Source organism: Engystomops pustulosus, chromosome 8 (genome assembly GCF_040894005.1).
Source record: "Engystomops pustulosus chromosome 8, aEngPut4.maternal, whole genome shotgun sequence".
NCBI lineage: Eukaryota > Metazoa > Chordata > Amphibia > Anura > Leptodactylidae > Engystomops > Engystomops pustulosus.
Genome location: NC_092418.1, coordinates 98031057 through 98047884, shown reverse-complemented (window position 1 = coordinate 98047884; position 16828 = coordinate 98031057). Strand labels below are relative to the sequence as shown.

At 42.5% G+C, this 16828-nt stretch overlaps 1 protein-coding gene across 2 annotated transcripts in view; it reads right to left on the bottom strand.

Moving 5' to 3' along the window:
- The window catches only part of BAZ2B (bromodomain adjacent to zinc finger domain 2B), a 270525-nt gene that overhangs the window by 251255 nt on the left and 2442 nt on the right, over positions 1-16828 (bottom strand). For both annotated transcript variants that reach the window (XM_072121914.1, XM_072121912.1), the window contains exon 2: positions 15353-15467. The gene's annotated coding sequence lies outside the window, so the exon portion shown is untranslated. The remainder of the gene's footprint in view (positions 1-15352; positions 15468-16828) is intronic.

Here is a 16828-nt window from a genome sequence, read left to right as displayed (position 1 = left end):
AGGTGTTCCTGTATTTCTATTATTCCTCCTAAAAACGTATTAATAAACAGACAACTGGGCATTAACAGTTGGGAAGGGGAGGGGTCCCTACTAGACATTGTCCTAGTTGTTAGCGCCAGACTGTGTAGACATATACCAATGGAATGATAACGCCCTGTTGTCAACTTATTTATACATTTCTATGTATTAAACTGATTTGATCACAAACTACAATGGATTATATTCCTGTGAAACTCAGTTTGACTCTTGTAGAGAAGTAACATGAAGCTCGGCCCCAGCTTATTTTCCGAAACTGACACCGTTTTTTTTTTCATCGCTTAATTTGGCTCCAACTTTTGAATCCTGACACTTTTCCTGTACTTCTAGTTTCCCAACACTTTTTTGGTGCATAATTAGACCAACAAAAAACAAGTCTCCAACACTTAAACCCCTACATGAATGTGGTTTGTCATTTTTGATGATCATTTATGCTTAATAATAATAATTATAATCATTTATTTATATGGCACACACAGATTACGCAGCGATGCACAGAGCTTTCCAGATCAGTCCCTGTCCCCAATGGGGCTCACAATCTAATCACCCTACCAGTATGTTTTGGAGTGTGGGAGGAAACCGGAGGACCCAGAGGAAACCCACGCAAACACAGAGAGAACATACAAACTCTTTGCACATGTTCTTACGATGCGCCAAGTACATTAAGGCCATGCGCCACAATATAACATCACAGTACAAACCACAGGGTGCCAAAAGACACTCAGTAGTGGATTATAATATAGGAGGTTTGGGGGCCCAAGCCTTCTAGGGGGCCCACAACGACCCAAAGCACTGAGAAGGGCCTTCTACAGTGAAATCTTCATATATGTGTTCCTGCTTTCAATACACATGTGCACAAAAGCCGTTTCAGGACCTTTGAAGGTGCTTCAAAGGTCCTGAAACCGTAAGCATTCTCCAAGAAGCTGATTCTAGTACCATATGTAGGAAGTGAATTCCGGACTTCCGTAGGGGCTAAAATATTCATACAGCCCAGGGCCCATAATAGACTTAATCCACCCCTAAGGTCAACCCCTAGCGCCAAAAATAATAAATGCCCCCTGTGTACTTTATTTAGATGGAAACTTTTTCTGATATCAGCTCCGCAAAAAATATCTTAACCAATAGCAATGCTCTTTATTATAACAACAATCATCAGCGGGGCCTATTTCTATAGGTATCCGACATCGTTGATAATTAGGGATCTAATCTTTGGGAACCCAAATCTTCCAAAAAAGTGCAATAACATTCGAACTGTCACAATACTTTCAGTGTTGCTATAGGAACAGCATATCTTATGTCACGCACAATACGCGCGGCGCTGTAAATACTTTTTCACCTGCTGGCATTTTTTTGGCTAGAGGCGCATTGCAAAATGTAGGTTTTGTATTTTTTTGCTGAAAGAGATCCAAAGGGGTTAAGATCAGTCGCTTCCGATGCAACTTTTGATGTTTGTAAAATGATTGCCGTTCTGGGGCACTCATCCATATTTTTTTTTTCCTGCAGAAAAAAAGCTTCAGTTTTAATGTCAATTTATTCCTGGGCCTTTCTATTAAAATCAGTAACTATGGAGACAATCTTTTTTGTGCTAATTCGTCAGAAAACTATTCATCCTGAAAGGTGCTAGATGAAAAACACGAAGCATGAGGGGCAATTTTTTTTTTTTATTATTGATTTAAAGGGACAGTACCAGTCATCAACGCGGAAAATTTATATTCATCACTCGGCTTTAGAAAAGGTCTGGAATCTTCTTTGCATTTGGCGGGTAACATTTTCCATAAAAACTTTGTTTTCCTTGTCGGTGTCTGAACATTATGGAGATGCAGTCTCTACGTGTCGGTTTATTACTCTTTGGAGGCGATGAATTGTCACTTTTTGCTGCAGTACATTGACTGGCTGCCCTGTATTATCTCTAATTAGTTCACTGCTTTGGTCCTAATTTACAGAATTCTGGACTGAGTCGAATGAATACGTCGAGCGCCGGAGCTGTGGAAGTGTAGGAATAGTATACGTGGAGCAGAATAATCACATGGATGTTCATAGAAAGGATGCATGTGCAACATCTGCAAAGAAAGTGTATCTTCTCTACATGTTTGTGTGGGTTTCCTCCGGGTCCTCCAATTTCCTCCCACACTCCAAAACATTTTGGGCCCCAAGGGGACAGGGACCGATCTGGTAAGATCTGTGCAGCGCTGCATAATCTGTAGGCACTATATAAATAAAGGATTATTATTATTATTATGTGTGTTATGCTTTTTGAAGGGAATAGTTTTTTGGGGTGGGGTCTCACAAGTATTCACAGGAAACCTGTCATCAGGAGCCCTTTACGTGGCTCCCCCATGTCCCCATAGAGAATAGTGTGCACATTGCCAAAGTGTTTTTTATAATAAAACTGGCTTTTTTTTAATAGTTAGATGAAAAGTTTAACTTTCTCTCAGCAGAGCAGGGTCCCATGTCCCATGGTAGTGGCCAGTGAGAAGCCGTTTTCCCCCAGACCCTCGGGAAAGCGATTCGTCAGGCGTCTATTTCAAATAGGAGGGATAAATAAATATTTTTTCTTTTAAATAGACCCATGATGGAGCGGTTTTCCAAGGGTGGGGGGACTCCCATGGGACACTACTCTGCAAAGGTAAACTTTCATCTAACGTTTCTTTTTATCAGGAAACGCTTAGTAATGTGCACACAATTCCCTATGGGGGGCCAGAAAAAGGGCTCCTGATGACAGGTTCCCTTTAAGGAAATCTACCATCAAAATCCATCCTGATAAACCAGGGGCACTTACTCATAGGCCCAGGCACCGTGACTGTGGTAATCTCCTTACATTTACTATCCATGGCATTCCGGCTAAAATCAGCTTTTGAATTTATCCTAATGAGACTGAAGGCTCCTGGGGGGAAATTACCAGAACCCCTCTGTGCTGTAGATTTACAGGATGTTACATTGTCTCCCCTCTACACTTCTGCACTCCCTCTGTCTAATCTCACACAGTGGGAGTGGGGAGTGTAACAGTTTGTCAATCTGCAACAGGGAGGAGCCCTCGTAACACCCCCCAGGAGCCTTACTGACTCATTAGCATCATTTTAAAAGTTGATTTTATAAGGAAGGAGACCATGTCTAACAAATAAAAGAAGATTCCCACAGTCACGGTGCCTGGATCTATGAGTAAATGCCCCTGGTTTATCATGATGGATTTTGATGGTAGATTTCTGTAATATTAGTCATATAACTCCAAGTCTATAATGTAGATAAGAGGCATCTAACTTCTTTTCATTGAGCTGAAACTTTTTTTTAATATGTACCCCTTCCTGACTCCAATAAGGGAGGATGTGATGAAAGCAGGGAGCTGTGAAATTAGTGTGGTTAATTAGTGGTTAGGTAATTAGTAAACTGTTCGGTCTTGGGATGTGGTTTACAGGACGCTAACATTATATTCATACACCAGAAAGCTCAGGATGAGCACAGTTTAACGTTCCTCTCATATAGGGGAGCAATTCAGTCACTTAAAGTGTTGGGGGACGCTTAATTGTAATGTATGGTATAACCTGAAATAAACCAGGAAATTAGTGAAGGTTTAACCCTCTCTCCACATTGTATCATACAGACACCAGGTCTATTGTGAGATCCCAGTGTTTTCCTCCACCGCCCATGTGCCAGTCACAATATTACTCCGGGTTAATAATTGCCTATCTGTCCACCTTAGAAGCACCTCTCGCCCACTTCAAGAGGCGCACATTTTGTCATTCATTTATGTGAGATTAAGGCAAAAAAAGTAAATATTTAGGTTTCTTAATGTGAAGAAAAAGTTATTTATAACCTTCCTTATAAGTACTTAATGCGCCAAAGTAAGTGAAACAAAAACAGACGTCAGAGAGTGTATTTTATTATGTGAAGCCTTACATTCAGTGTCTTCTTTCTTAGGGTTAGGAAATATGTAGTCTCCGGAAGTTTCTTATAATATGTGGATGTCACACATCATTGGGCTGAATGGTGAATAACATTTTAATAAAGAGAAAACTAATGTAATTCATTCTCCCGATCTTTCTCCCTCCTTTGTTGGAGCTAAAGGGGCTTATTCACTAAGGGTCGTGCTGCGCATTTTTGTTGGACTGTTCGCTGCTTTCGGGATTTGCGGAGCTTTGACAGGTATTTAACAGGGGCTTGCGCTGGGATTATGTCGCACACAATCGGCTTTTGGCGCAGCTGCGCCGGCTTCCATGCAACACAAATTGGGTGGAGGCCATCGGATGATTCGGACTGAGCGCGGGATTTAACTTTCAAATTGTGTCACAAGCCAAGCACTGACATGCACCGGGAAGTAGAAGGTGAACTCCGGCGGACCTGAGCGGGGAAGCGACACATGCAGGATATTGGGCGCACGATGTTAGTGAAACGTGGCAGAATACATTATCGTCGGATAACGCACTTTCTGTGAACTCCAAGGAACGGCTAAGTAAATGTGCCCCAAAGAGATAGATATTAGACAGGTAGTTATTGTAGAAGTGTACAGAAGATACACAGTACATACAGTAGGAAGAAAAATGATGATACAATCAATATAGATTGTAAGCTCTTCTGAGCAGGGCCCTGGTTCCTATTGCTTCACCTGACCATGTTATTGCTCAGTAATGTCTTATGCTATTTGTATAGATGAGTGCTGTAAAGTGCCATGGAATATAGAAATAACGATATATTATTATCTTATTATTTCTATATTATTTTAACAATAGAAAAATAAAGAAAAAGTCACATATGTGTTAGATCCTGGTGGAGAGGTCTAATAATGAGGACAATAACTAAAGATAAATAGATCCGAATATCATTAGATAGTTATGAACATATAAATTTACAGTTTTGAGATACGATAAATATAAACAGATAGATATGAAATTAAAAAAGGCAGTTCCCAGGTTACGTACAAGATAGGTTCTTAAAGAGAACATGTCACCTCTAAAAACATCACTAGGAGTTACTTATTAAAGTCAGCAGCTCCTAGTGCTAAAACAGACGCAGAAGTGTTACACTGCTGGCGTAATCAGAATCCTCTGATAATGCTAGCAGACACTGCCGCGATGTTCACTAGAATCATGAGGGGGCGGGATTAGGGGCAGTGACTGCGCATGACGCGTGGCAGCCATCGCTGGTCTATGGAGTGGGCTGCCAGTGCGGTCCGGTGTTTCTAGTGTACAGCGCGGCAGTGTCTGCCAGTGATATCAGAGGTTTCCGATAACACTGCTACATCTGTTCTAGCACTAGGAACCGCTTACTTTAGTAAGTAGCTCCTAGTGTCGTTTTTATAGCTGACAGGTCCTCTTTAAGTTGAATATGTATCTAAGTCGAAACTGTGTATTGTATAATTTTAGTTCCAGACAAAAAAAATTTTTTGCCCCAGTGACAAATGTAGTTTCACCATTCTTTGCTGTAATGGGAACAAGGATTATGAATAAAGCTTCATTACAGACACCTTACAGCTGGTCATTGCAGTCTGGGACTATAGTAACATCCAGAGAGCTTCATCTGAGGTCACAGGGGGCAGAGGGGTCCGTCTTTAACTAGGGGTCCTCTGTAAATAGGTTGTCCTTAAGTAGGGGACTGCCTGTATAAAGATTGATTGATAGATACATAGATAGATAGAAATATATACAGAAGAAAGACACATTAGAGACAATGATGACAATGCTTATACATAAATACAAGGATAGACATCAGACATATAGAAACATAGATGCATACCAAGGTAAAAGATAGATTATACCGAGCATAATGTAAATAGATATATAGATAGAGTGAAAGTTAGATAGGTGATAGATATAAATAGATATGGGATAGCTAGATTATATATATATACAGGCAGTCCCCGGGTAACGTACAAGATAGATTCTGTAGGTTTGTTCTTAAATTGAGTTTGTATGTAAGTCGGAACTGTATACCTTATTATTGTAGCCCCAGTCAAACTTTTTTTTGGTCTCTGTGACAATTGGATTTTAAAAATGTTGGGTTGTCATAAGAATCAGGATTAACAATAAAGCTTCATTACAGACACCTGTGATAACTGTTATAGCTGATTATTGTAGCCTAAGGCTAAAGTACAGTAATTACCAATTACCAGAGGTCCGTATGTAACTAGGGGTCGTATGTAAGTCAGGTGTTCTTAAGTAGGGGACCGCCTGTATATAGATGATAAAAGATAGAGCGATCAATCGATAGAAGGATAAGAAACAAACAATTACAAATATTGTGATGTGGACAGATGAGAGACAAGTAGAAGACAGACAGATATGAGATGATTGATAGAAACATTGGAGTTTCTAAAAAATAAACTTTTCATATCTGATCTTAAAAATAACATCAAAACAATCTATATATACCAATGCAAAATGTGTTAGCGTAATTCTTTGTAATTTTTTAAAGCTGTAGTTAAAAAAAAACCAGGCTGGACTTTGGCATTGTATGGGTTAATGAGTAAACGTTCCTATTTGGGGGCCTGTGAAGTAGGTTTTTACTTTCACAAAGAGCTCAAGAATCTTTAAAAAAAAAAAAAAAAAAGTTGTCCCCTTTGTGTCCCCCTCACTTCCCAGCTAATCCTATACAGACCTCAGCTCCAGCCTGACTGCGCTGCAATGTATTTGCTAGTTTGTTTTGCACAATATCAGGCCCAGACATTTGACATGTGATTTGCTTTTCTGCTTTGAATGTAAATTGTACTTTGAGGACAAGTGAACAAATCCCCCAGGGGTATCTGCCTCAGGTTCCCAAGAGGATTTCCACAAACTCTGCTGCCTTCTAGGACTCCAGGAAGTCACTCACACACAATACATGCTCCACCGGTATTCACAATCACTTAATGTAAAAAAAACTTTTACATCCATTTTTTCGTTTTTATAAATTTTGAAATTAAACCATGAAAATAAATTTTAGAAATACATTTAAAGAGTAAAATTCAGGATCGTGATCCCAATCTCGAACTCCTATTGTTCCATATGACTGTACTCTGTAATATAATATTATGTTAGCATATGTCCCCAATGAGTTGTAATGCGCTACAGAATATGATGGTGCTATATAAATAGATTATTATTATTATTATTTTTATTACTGTTATTAATAAATCCCCTTGGGGTCAGTCAATTTTTTTGTCTGGGGAAAATGGGTTGGAATTGAGTATGAATCATGTAGAGATGAGTTTTCCGACTTACATACAAATTCAACTTAAGAACAAACCTATAGAACCTTATGTTGTGCATAACCCGGGGATTGCCTGTATTACAAGTCACACAAGCGGCATGGCTCTAGTTTTGCAATGGAGGGTAAAATCACACAGGAAATCAAAATCAAGCTTGATAAACCAGGGACATTACTCATAGATCCAGGCACTGGGACTCTGTTAATCTTCTTATATTTGTTATCCATGGTCTCCTTCCTTCTAAAATGAACATTTAAAATTATGCTAATGAGGCAGAAGGGCTCTGGGGCGTTACCAGAACCCTTCTGTGCTGTAGCTTCACACACTGTTACGCTGTGCAGGAGCATTCCCCCTCCCACAGTGTGAGATTATATTAGGAAGAGAGAGGGAGCAAGGATAGGGGGAGACCCCTGAACTTCTCGTGTAGTAGATGCCCACTAGGAGTGTAATTGATGTGGACTTGTCTCTGATTCTCCTCTATCCATTGCAAAGACTGAAAATCTGAAGTGAATATTGACATGCTCCAGATTTCATAGTCACGCCACATACGTGTATCGTCAACCCTGCAGATTCCCCTGCAATCCCACATTGAACTCATCCTGTGTGGACAAACCTTTGAAGTATTCATTGTATTAGCAGGAATTTACCAAAACAAAACAATGCCATTTTGTTGCTTTTTTTTCATTGCGTTCTTGCAGCACGGTGACTCAGTGGTTAGCACTACAGCCTTGCAGAGGTCCTGGGTTCAAGTCCCATCCAGGTCAACATCTGCAAAGAGTTTGTATGTTCTCTCCGTGTTAGCGTGGGTTTTCTCCGGGTCCTCCGGTTTCCTCCCACACTCCAAAACATACTAGTAGATTGTGAGCCCCATTGGGGACAAGTTCTGTGCAGCGCTGCGTAATCTGTAGACGCTATATAAATAAATTATTATTATTATTATTATCCTTGTAAAACGGATCTGGCTTTTTCAATGGGTTTTAGGTTAGTGTCTTAACGTGGCATTTACTCCCCTGCGTTTTTTTTGCCTGCATCAGGCGTTATGTTTTTAAAAATGTAAACGCAAGCAAACATTTGAAAAATACATGCGTTTTCAATGCGTATGTAATCGCAGCAGAAACGCTATAAAGACACCACGAGTGTCACCGGCCTCAGCCTGAAAGTGACATATGATCACACACTGATGAGACTTATTAGGTGGGACATCGCCCTGAGACAATAGAATATGTTACATCCTGTTTATTATATCTATTATTCTTATGAAGAATAAAGACAAAAATTCTGCAATCATTTTGGTAAATAAAGCAAAAGCAAATCTAAATACGACAAAGAAGGGAGGGGGGGGGGGGTTATTTATTTTCTATTTAAAATCAATAGCCTTGACACGGAGGTGACGCGGCGATGCCAGTGCTGAATGCAGATGAGAAATATTCCAGCAAAGCAGCTTATTTGCATATAGCGCTAATAAAATGATAGTTTGGATGAATAATAGATAGAAGGCGCCGGGATCAGTGTTGGTGGTCAGACACAAGGCTCAAAACCGAATACAAATAGACATAGAGAAAGCCCCCCACACCAACACCAGTCATGACAAGACCACCGTGCTCCATGCGGAGGGCACGGGTTACAACATAATGGGGCAGATTTACTTACCCAGTCTATTCGCGATCCAACGGCGGGTTCTCTGATGCTGATTTGGGTCTTCCGGCGATTCACTAAGATAGTGCACCCGATGTCCACTAGGTGTCACTGCTGTGCTGAAGTCCGTCGGAGTTCACTGGAGTTCACCAAGCTATCCTGGGTGCATGTAAGTGCGTGTCAAGCGACGCATTTTTTTTCCGTCTGGTTTTTCGACGGCCACACCCCGATTTCCGTAGCGTGCATGCCGGCGCCACAATCCGATCGCATGCGCCAAAAACTTGGGGCAATTCGGCGCAAATCAGAAAAAAAGTGATTCGGGCCCTTAGTAAATGACCCCCAGTGTATCTACTGGAAGGAAGAGTCACAATACATAGAAGTCATTGGGGCTTATTTACAAAGGGTCCATGGACGCACTTTCGTCGGTTTTTCGGACATTTTCCGGATTTGCGCCACTGTGACAGGTATTAAACTGGGGATTGTGTCGCACGTGATCGGATTGTGGCGCCGCTGCGCTGGTTTTCACGCCACAGAAATATTGGGGGGGGGCTCCGTCAGACTGATCCGACTGATTCGGACTGAACGTGGGATTTAAGATTCAAATGTGTGTCGCAAGACAATGCACTTACATGCACCAGGAAGAAGAGGATGAACTCTGTCGGACCTGAGCGGGGAAGCGACACATGCAGGATATCGGGCGCACAATCTTAGTGAATCGCGGCACGGACAATGCACTTTTGGGGAACTCCGCGGACAGGTAAGTAAATGTGTCCCAATGTATCTATTGGAAGGAAGAATCACATTACATAGAAATCATTCGGTTTCCCACTACCTCTACCAGAATTGTGTTCCTAAGTGACAAATATTATTTAAGCTTCCAGAATGTGAACCCTAGGGCAAATATTTGATTCTACCTTGGGAGGACCCTAAAGGTCAGACTCTTCTGAAATGCTATAATAAATGCTGCCTATTCCAATGACTGGCTCTCTATGTAATAAATACATAAGAAAGAATATGATATCACTGCTGCAGAGCATCAGCACAGAGGTATACAACTCAAACCCATGTGCCCTATTAGGACTGAGGTAAATAAGCCTGGTGAGCTTTCGGCGGTTTTACCAGAGCCCCATGCATGCTGTAGATTCACAGGCTGTTACACTGTGAAGGAGCACTTCCCCACTGTGTTTTAAAACTGCATCAGCTGCAGTGAGATTGCATCAGGGAGACAGTGTAACAGCCAGCAAAGCTACAACATGGAAAGGCTCTGGTAACAACCCACAGTAAGCTTCTGGCTAATTAGCATAATTTTAAATGTCGTCTTTAGAAGGAAGGAGGCTAGTAAGGGGGCATTATAAGAGCCCCTCCATGCTCTGGCTTCACAGGCTGAGGCACTGTCTTCCCCTACCCATGTTCCCTCTCTCTTCCTGATGTAATCTCACACGGTGGGAGGCGGGTAATGTCCCCCAGAGCCCTCCTGGCTCAGTAGCATAATTTTAAATGTTGATTTTAGAAGGGAGGAGGCCATAGATAACAAATATAAGAAGATTACTACAGTCACTGTGCCTGGATCTACGAGTAAGTGTCCCCGGTTTATGATGTTTGATTATTATGGGAGATTTCCTATAAATGTTAACATGAGTAGTCACTCAGCTTTCCAAGACACCTGCATAACAAATCTGCCTTTTTAGGGAGTAACACCTTCTCTGTTTCTAAATAACTACATAGATTAGCCATTCAGGAATATGGGATTGTTGTGTGAAAACCCTTACAGCTCCAGTTGTCACCATATCATAGATTGTAAGCTCTTGTGAGCCGAGACCCTCTTCCACCTGCTTCATCTGACCATGTTATTGCTGTGTACGCTCTTATTTTTTTGTACATGTTCAACATGATCTGTACAACACTACAGCATATGATGGTGATATATAAATAAAGATGTATTATTATTGTTATAGTAACTGTTGCCCAGTTTTCTAGACTTGAATTTTTAACAAACTGACAGAAGATGAAGATTGAAGAACCATACATATATATATATATATATATATATATATATATATATATATATATATATATATATATATTAGGGACTTGTGGATCATTAGAAAATGTTTTGTAGTGAGTGAAGTGCAATCCATCCTAAAACTAGATTATTCTGTTATCTATACCGCCATCTAGTGTCCTTCTGTCATAATAGCTACACCAAGTGTAAAAGCTAAGCTATAGCTTCCCCAGGAGCCGTCTTATATTACAGTCACATGAATAGCATGGCTTACTGAAAATAATAATCATCTTTTATATGGAATAATCACTGCAACTCATTTACATTTATAGATTCTTTATTATAAGGATATAGAGCACTGGTCATACTAATCTCCCTGGCTGGTTGAGGTCATGCTCTGATTTTTCAGCATTACAATGATGTCTTTCTTGAGAAAATCTCAGGTGTGAATGCTGATAAATCCAAATATTTGGCCCCATGCAAATCAGGAGTGCACCCTCTATTGCTCAGATTCACTGCCCATAACCTCCAGCTATCCTGATTTATGGCGCCCTGATTTTGAGAGTTTGCCTTGAGATATCTTCTAAAACAGCCGTTCTAAACTTACTTGGGGGTAAAATGAACCTGTTACAGGGGTCGCCTAAGAGCATTGAAAAACATATATTTTAGGGAAAAAGACACCGATCGCCTATTGAATAATCAGATGTAAGTGTGTCTTTAAGATTCACATTGATTTGATCAGGTAAGCGGCACTGTACAGTTACACATGTCTCCGCCATCTCCCAGACTCCAGCAGACACTGTCAGCGTCTTTTCGCAGGAGAGAGAAGACTGGAAAGGGCTACAGGAGCGTGGCAGGTAAGTAATTTTGACTGCTGGCTGCGGTGGAGCATCACTGTGACTGCTGGCTACTGGGGGTATCACTGCTGTGGCTACTGGTGGCCTCCATGGTGTGGCTACTGGGGGCATCACTGCAGTGACTGCTGGCTTTTGGGGGTATCACTGCTGGGGCTACTGGTGGCCTCCATGGTGTGGCTACTGGGGGCATCCCTGAAGTGACTGCTGGCTTCTGAGGGTATCACTGCTGGGGCTACTGGTGGCCTCCATGGTGTGGCCACTGGGGGCATCGCTGCTGTGGCTACTGGGGCATTCTTGGAGTGACTGCTGGCTACTGGGGGCATCGCTGCTGCGGCTACTGGGGGCATCCCTGAAGTGACTGCTGGCTACTGGGGGTATCACTGCTGTGGCTACTGGTGGCCTCCATGGTTTGGCTACTGGGGGCATCACTGCTGTGGCTACTGGGGCATCCCTGGAGTGACTGCTGGCTACTGGGGGGATCCCTGCTGTGGCTACTGGGAAGATCCCTGCTGTGGTTACTGGGGGCCTCCCTGGTGTGGCTACTTTGGGCATTCATGCAGTGACTGCTGGCTACAGGGGGAAACCCTGCTGTGACTACTAGGGATATCCCTGCTGTGAGTACTAGGGACAATCCTGCTGTGGCTACTAGGGGGTGGGGTGGGTGGGATTAATCCCTGCTGTGGCTATTGGCTACTGGAGGTATCTATGCTGTAACTATTGGCTACTAAGGGCATCCTTGCTGTGATCATTGGCTACTGCGCGCAAGTGCTGTGGATACAATAAGCAAAATAATTTTATGGTCATGACGCAATGAGGAATTGTATAGAAGGGTTGCAGCATTAGGAAGATTCAGAATCACTGTTCTAAAGGGATAGTCTGCAGGGGTACAACAGCCTAAATGTAATTCACATAGCCTACACCGTTCTACACTCTCCAGTTCATTATCCCCTTTAAAAAAAATTGTGGAAATCTATCAAGGCAGGTTTTTTTCATGAACAGAAATTTGGACATGTTTGACTCATCCCTTTCTAAAAAAATTGTACGGGGGTCATTATGGGAGATCCAACAATTGTTCTATAATAGCAGGTAAAGATCTGACTTTCAGGGAAAAGATGCAAAAAAAATGACATTAGTTTCTACTAAGACAAGCAAATGAGAAGCCGCTCTTAGTGAATTCTCCCCTTTGTGTTTCTCTTTTGTGACTTTAAACAACAAGTAATAATGGCGCCATTATACGGGATAGTCTGCTGGGTAAACAAGATTCCAGGGAAGGTCAAACAGATTATCAGGTGGATGCGTGACTGAGGAGAGCCGCCATTACTGACAATGTCCTATGCAGCTGTATAATAGACTGAGTAGAAATTATATCCCTGCCTGTGATTGCGGCTTGTGCAAACTTTTCTACTGTCATCAGCACGTGAGCGGACCGCACAGATCCATAACCCATGAGCAACAAACAAGACCACGGCTCCGTTATTTGTGGCCAAAAATGATCACATGATTTAGCTCGGTGTCCCCTTTTACGTTTTCCTCACACATGGCCGTGTGCTACCTGTACTATTTTAATACGGGAAGGACGCGGCCACATTCCCTTCAATGGGCAATATGGTAATCCATATGAATGGCTGTAATGCCCACCATACCGTATCAGAGCTACGCAGTCATGTCCTATCTTTTAGATTCAAACGATCTGGCACTTTTTTAATGAAAAATTCTTGCTTCTTTATTAAATCATCATATAAAATCGTCCAGTGCTCAATCCTCCTCAATCCTGCAGCGGGCCATTTGTTACATCCAGGTACAGCCTGGGAGAGCACCAGCCTTGTGCAAGGGGCCTTAACTTGTGTTTTCCCAGACTCCAAATGATTTTTTTCCACTAGTAACATTTAAAGATGAGACGACTCTCTGGTTCGAAAGCTGGAAATATCAGAGATTACTAGGATTCTCATCCAAAGTCTATGGGACTTTCAGAATATTGAACTCTAAGGCCAATGCTCTGCTCTATGCACATTGGGCACTTGGAGGAATTTGAGGAAATATTGTGGCAGCTGAAAGTTTCATCACCCCAATGCAAACACATGGAGATCCTTACCAATTGCATGCATTTTATTTTCGCAAGGGAACTAGAGCTGCGCCGATTTCACAGACAGACATCATCTTGTCCTTGCTTCCATGCGGTACAACAATGCAGACCATGCTACTGTTTAGTGGGGAAGAAGGGACTCCTTCACATCAAGTATAAGATGATGCACAGAGTTTCGTCCTCTGCATTGCGGTCAGTCAACTAAATTTTCCCAGTGCATGTTTCTTGATTAACGGACCGGTACCGGCTATGTGCCACCAGCCTTAATTGTTCAATAAGCCATCATGTCCAATTCATCTAGAACCCAGCAAGGCTGAACTCAAAAAATGTCCATGTACAAAGCATTTGCAAAACGAAAACATCTTAAGCTAAGAATTCCCCAGTGATTATCTCCACCTCTCACATTGTGAGACAATAACTTCAGATTCTTAGAAATCATCGCCAGAGCTTCTCCAAAATAAATGATATCTGTTTTTGTGCCGTCATTGATGTTCCATTGATCTATAATCCACATATGGCCTTGGTAAGGAAGATATGAGTCAGATGAATAATATGTATCCGTCATCTGCTATGTGTAACCTGTTGCTCTTCCAGATTCCAGAGGGAAGGGAAGGCCCCACAGCCGCTTTCCCTATTGTCTTCCGTACATTCATAGGTATTTGTTTAATAGATAGAAGAACAATGAGTCAAGGATTGAGGACAAACAGAATATTACAGGACAAGGACATGAGTCAGATAAAGGGTTAAGAGGGCATTTTCATCTTCTATTAAAAATATGTCCTATTATTACATAAGATGTTTATCTGTCTCTGGGAAAGCTGTTTAAGCTGGATATAAAACATTGCTTGCACTAAGGCCACGATCACACATTGGGGCAGATTTACTTACCCGGCCCAATCGCGATCCAGCGGCGTGTTCTCTGCGGTGGATTCGGGTCCAGCCGGGATTCACTAAGGTAGTTCCTCCGCCGTCCACCAGGTGGCGCTGCTGCGCTGAAGAGCATCGGAACGCGCTGGAGTTCACCGAGGCCGGCTGAGTGAATGTAAGTGCAAGCTCCGCGACACATTTTCCGTTTTTAAATGCGGCGGTTTTTCCGGATACGTAGGGTTTTCGTTCGGCCACGCCCCCCGATTTCCGTCGCGCGCATGCCGGCGCCGATGCGCCACAATCCGATCGCGTGCGCCAAAATCCCGGGGCAATACAGGGAAAATCGTCGCAAATCGGAAATATTCGGGTAGCACGTCGGGAAAACGCAAATCGGGCCCTTAGTAAATGACCCCCATTGAGTTTAAGTTACATTTTGCAAGGTCCAACTGAGCACCAGAACGCTCCTTTATGAGACGAATTTTGTGTTGTGTCGGGAATAATGCAACTGCAACACAAAATTGTCTCGGACAATTTATAAATACATGTGCAAGCAGTTTTTGCTAAAAAAAACGTGCAAAGTCAGACAGAAAACTGGCGCAAAGGCTTTAATAAATCTGGGCCAATATGTGAACTCGAACTTACAGCCAGCTTTGCCATCCAACTTTTCCAGGCCCCTGAAAGGCACAATTTCCTACCTGTTACATAAGTGATTTGATGTACAAACATAACACAATCTCTGACGTAGAAGACGTGTGAATTCTTCTAGGTGTGGTGGTTCTTGCCTACACAAGCTTGCAGACGAGTCAGTGGCTGTCAGAAACAAAACAGGTTTGATAAGAATTGTCCTGCAACGCAAGACGCTACTTCCCCCAAAGTAAACACAACACACAAAGACGTGACTACAGCTCCCTATCATTAACATGGGACTTAAAGGGGCACTCTAGGAAAATGACATCACATATATCAGAGGGATAGAGTATACTGCAATAAACAACTTACAGGACTGCAGCTGCTGAGGGGTTGGTTACCAATAGTCATAGAATATGACATCACTTTCTGACTCGATTTACGTAAAATGTATCAAATAATTCCTTTAAGACCCTTTGAAATGGTTTGGCAATTGGGCCATTGATTGGAACCGGTATTTAACTGGGGATTGTGTCGCCCCCGATCGGATTGTGGCGTGGCTGCGCTGGCTTCCATGCGACAGAAATCAGGGGGGGGGGGAAGGGGCTGTGCCGTCGGATGATCCGATGGAATCAGACTGAGCGTGGGATTTAACTTTCAAATTGTGTCGCAAGACAATGCACTTACATGCACCAGGAAGAAGAAGGTGAACTCCGGTGGACCTGAGCGGGGAAGAGACACATGCACAATATCGGGCGCACCATCTTAGTGAACCGCGGCACAGGCTATTCCGGTCGGACAATGGACTTTCAGGAACTCCACAGGATGGGTAAGTAAATGTGCCCCTGTATTTAGGGTTTAGAACCTAATAATCTTATGTATCATGCCTTGTATGTCAGATTTCTGGACCGTCTTAATAAATCGCCCCTGTTGTTTTTTTCAGGAGCATCACAGCGTCTTCCCTGCAATGTAGAGAACTGCATTCAGTATTGTCATGTTAGGTGCAGTTTCTTTTTCGTGGTGTAATAACTATTGAGTGATTTTGTTTCCCATTCTCCTTGGCTTTTGTATATGATGGGCAAGGAGAATGGGAAAGCAGCAGAATTTTTATTCATTAAATTATTTTATACTGTTTACTTATAAAGAATGGCTGAACCATTATACAAGCTCTTATACCTCTTGTGTCACCCCCTCATCCTCATAGACTGTAAGCTCTTGTGTCACCCCCTCATCCTCATAGACTGTAAGTTCGTGTCACCCCTCATCCTCATAGACTGTAAGCTCTTGTGTCACCCCCTCATCCTCAGACTGTAAGCTCTTGTGTCATCCCCTCATCCTCATAGACTGTAAGTTCGTGTCACCGCTCATCCTCATAGACTGTAAGCTCTTGTGCCCCCCATCATCTTCATAGACTGTAAGCTCTTGTGTCACCTCCTCATCCTCATAGACTGTAAGCTCTTGTGTCTCCCCTCATCCTCATAGACTGTACGCTCTTGTGTCACCCCCTCATCCTCATAGACTGTAAGCTCTTGTGCCCCCCCCCC